We start from the raw sequence: 3,558 nt of genomic DNA, 5'->3' as shown, positions 1-3,558 counted from the left end.
TTCGAACGAAGATATACCTGAAGGTCGTCGGGATGTGGATAGGTGGGCGGCGGGAGGCCGGATCCGCCCACAGGCAACAACGAAGGGATCAGAGGACCTCCCGCGCTGGCGCTCGGCCAGAGATAACGGTGCAGCCGGTAGTGGGTCTCCTCCCTCGGTGTCGACAACAGCCTAAACGATGCCCCTCCTCCCCTTCACCAGCGGAGGGGGATACGTCCGGATCTGTAACTAGCGGCGAGGATAGAAAGCCAATGTTTTTTGAAGGGAGAAAGACATTGTTACTACCCCTATCTTGTTTAGATCTAGAGAGGATGAGAGTGTGTGAATAGAGCAACCCTAGCAAGCAAGCGCGGAGGCTCCGGCCTATATATACGTAGTGGGGTAGTTTTCCTTTTTCACTCCATCAAAACAATCGTTTAAAATTGTGTGCTACTACATGCCAGGTCGCGGTTGTTTTAGTTGTTGATTGTTTTTTGAGATAGTTGCCCGCTTGTTCCAAGTGGTGTTACGGTGTGCCAGGTCGCACTTTGTATCGTTCAAGTCTGGTACTACAAGTCCCTCCATTAAATGAACAACCACCCCCTCGTAAAAAATTTGAACAAGCCCATGGCTAAAATTAGCGGAAACGTGGGTTGCCCCAACATGCATTATTATTTATATTTTCTACTCCCTCCGTTCCTAAATATAAGTCTTTTTTATTAGCCACAACTAAGACAAGAATTTTTTTATTAGCAGTGAACCCCACATGTCATAGACACAAAAATTGTGGCAAGATTCCCTTAGCAAGCCAAAGTGTGTCTAACAATTTGAGAAACTCAGGTTAGGCAAGTGTGGCAAGTGTGGGAAAAATAATGTGGCAACATAAGACAAACATAGTCACAATCCAAACAGCCCCATAATTTTTTGTGACATGCATGAAAATTTGGTTAGTTAAATTTTTAGTCAAAATTTGGCAAGGTGCATCAAATCAACACATGCAAGTATCAAAAGGAAAGTCATGGCATGCATGCATGCGTTGTACTCCCTTCGTTTCCAAATATAAGTCTTTTTAGAGATTGCAACAAGTGACTACATATGAAGCAGAATATGTCTACTCCTGCATACGAAGTAGCCCATTTGAAATGTGTAAAAAGACTTATATCGAGTGCAGTGCTTTGATGTGTCGCGTCAACTCGTACAATACCGAGAAATTTGATTACTACAACGCCCTCTCCCTCGCGGACTGAGCTTTGGTGCCTTAACTGCACATGCCTTTGGCTGCATGACAGGAGGGCCAACCACCTGTTGGGTCCACCTGTCATAGACGCAAAGGCAGGAGCAGTAAGTAGAAGCTTTCGTTACACGCTATCCCTCCTGCACGAGGTGGACGGACATGCAACAGTGGATTCGATATTGTAGAAGTCAGAGTAACATCATTGTTCATCTTCTCGAAGAGGCAAAGAGACAAGCGCAACCCGAACGTGGCAGTTGCGAACGCTCGCGTGGTGCGGTTCCTTGGAGTACTAGCCAGGATCTTGCATGAGACAACATTGCTATTGTTTAACAATTAAACTGGTATTATCCATTGGTTGATACTCATTCTGCATAGGTCCACGCGCTTAGCACCGTTTCCTCCTAGGGTCACCAATGTTTATTTGCTAATTAACAACATTGCATGCAATGAACTAGCCATTGCAAGTCATTAAAAGCATGCACACCTCTCATCTCTTATTGGTTGATATGTCAAGAAACAAGAAACAAGGTAGAAGTTAATGCACCACGCCTAAGTGTTTTGGGACTATTTGGTTTTCGTAAGATGACTTACACACCTAGACGGGGGGAGTAGTATAGCCCTGTAAACCGGAAAGGAGTATTTGCCTTTCTTGAGATTTCAACAAGTGACTAGACTACACCATGTGCAGTACTCCCTCCCTTCCGGTTTATAGGGCTCAAATCTCAAATCTCATGAACCAAGGCATTTTGCGATTGGAGGAATGTATATCATACTTTACAAAACTACCCTAATCAAACTCATGCATTAATTACGTAGTTCTCTCATTTTCCTCTCCACCTTGGTCATGGTGCACATGCGGGATATTTCAAAGCATCCGGGCCCGCGTGCCATCCACCAAATCACAGCGAGGTGCTACAGTTGAGACTCACCTGTCACCCCGGTGTGGCCGTCATGACCCATCATATCACAAACCCACACCTTTACCAGCAGTGGTAAGGTGGCCTCCAAGTTGGACTGGACGAAGCAACTATCATTTCACTGGAACGCTCGTTCAAGCCCTTTCTTCCCTTTCTTGAAGAAAACCTCACTCCAGGCTACTCACTTCTGCCATTTTTCTTCTGTACCGACGAAGGAAAGGTGGGCGAATCAGTTATGTTGCTATATTTTCATTCCAAGAATCTTCTTTTTGCGAAGCACCGACCGATTCTCACATCTTATTCTTTTCCCGTTTTCATTGCGGTTGTGGTTTGCTTTCGATTGCTTTTTGTTTGAGTTCATTGATGGATCCTGGAGCACCAGGCAAAGAGTTGCCGGCGGACAACCCACTGGAGACAGCGATCTCTAGGAAGTGAGCACCGACCAACGAGTTGACCATGTTAGCGGGCCAACCCATGGAGACAAAGAACTCCAAGAAACAAGCACTGGCCAAATAGTTGAGGACGTTGGCGGACAAACTCCTCAAAGAAAGTTGGAAGAACAGCAAGGGCTCCACCGTGCCTACCCCAGGAACTCTGATTGCCACCTATGTGAGGCTCAAGACCGAGTTTGAGGAGATAGTCGCCGTTGAGAAGCAGTATTCCCCTGGCAAGGTGATGGCCCCCATCGAGGACGAGGAGATGGCCCTCGGAGGGATGAGATCCCCCGGTGAGCTGCAGAAGGTAAAAAAATAATGGCTTATTACCATAGTTGTGGTTTTTGATTATTTTCAATGTGCTCGCTAATATGTTAGGGTTGTGCAGGTGCCGGTGGACGTCCTTGATGATTCCGATGTCGTGGCCCGTCCTGTTGGCATCGCCCCGGAGATCGATTCCGATGCCGCTGTCCATCCTGTGGACATCGCCCCAGAGATCGATTCCGATGTCGTGGTCAGTCCTGTGGACATCGCCCCAGAAATCGATTCCCATGCCACTGTCCGTGATGTGGTCATTGCCTAAGAGATCGATGACAAGAAATAGTTGGTCGCGCTAATCCTTCAGGGTAGTTTGCATTGCCCTGTGTTTAATTACCAGAATGATGTGTGTTATCAAACCATCTTAGGGCTAGTGCACTGTCTTGTGTGGGCGGATCTTGCTACTTTTGTTTGATAGTGAATCATGCGATGAATCATGCGAACCCTCTCCGAGTTATGGAAACAGATGTATCCTCACCAGCTTTTGATGTCGAGTTATGGAAACAGATGTATCCTCACTTTGTATCGTTCAAGTCGGTAATAAATGACCAGGATTGAAGGGGAATCCAAATTTTCTTCATCTTCTATCCTTGAGCTCTTGACAAATCAATGCACTATACGGTTGTCCGGCCACTCCACCCCAGAGCTCTCACCAAGCATTGTTCATGCCACCGCG

This window comes from Triticum dicoccoides, chromosome 1A (genome assembly GCF_002162155.2).
Source record: "Triticum dicoccoides isolate Atlit2015 ecotype Zavitan chromosome 1A, WEW_v2.0, whole genome shotgun sequence".
Classification (NCBI taxonomy): Eukaryota; Viridiplantae; Streptophyta; class Magnoliopsida; order Poales; family Poaceae; genus Triticum; species Triticum dicoccoides.
The sequence above is the reverse complement of the archived record's forward strand: the minus strand, read 5'-3'. Positions refer to the sequence as shown.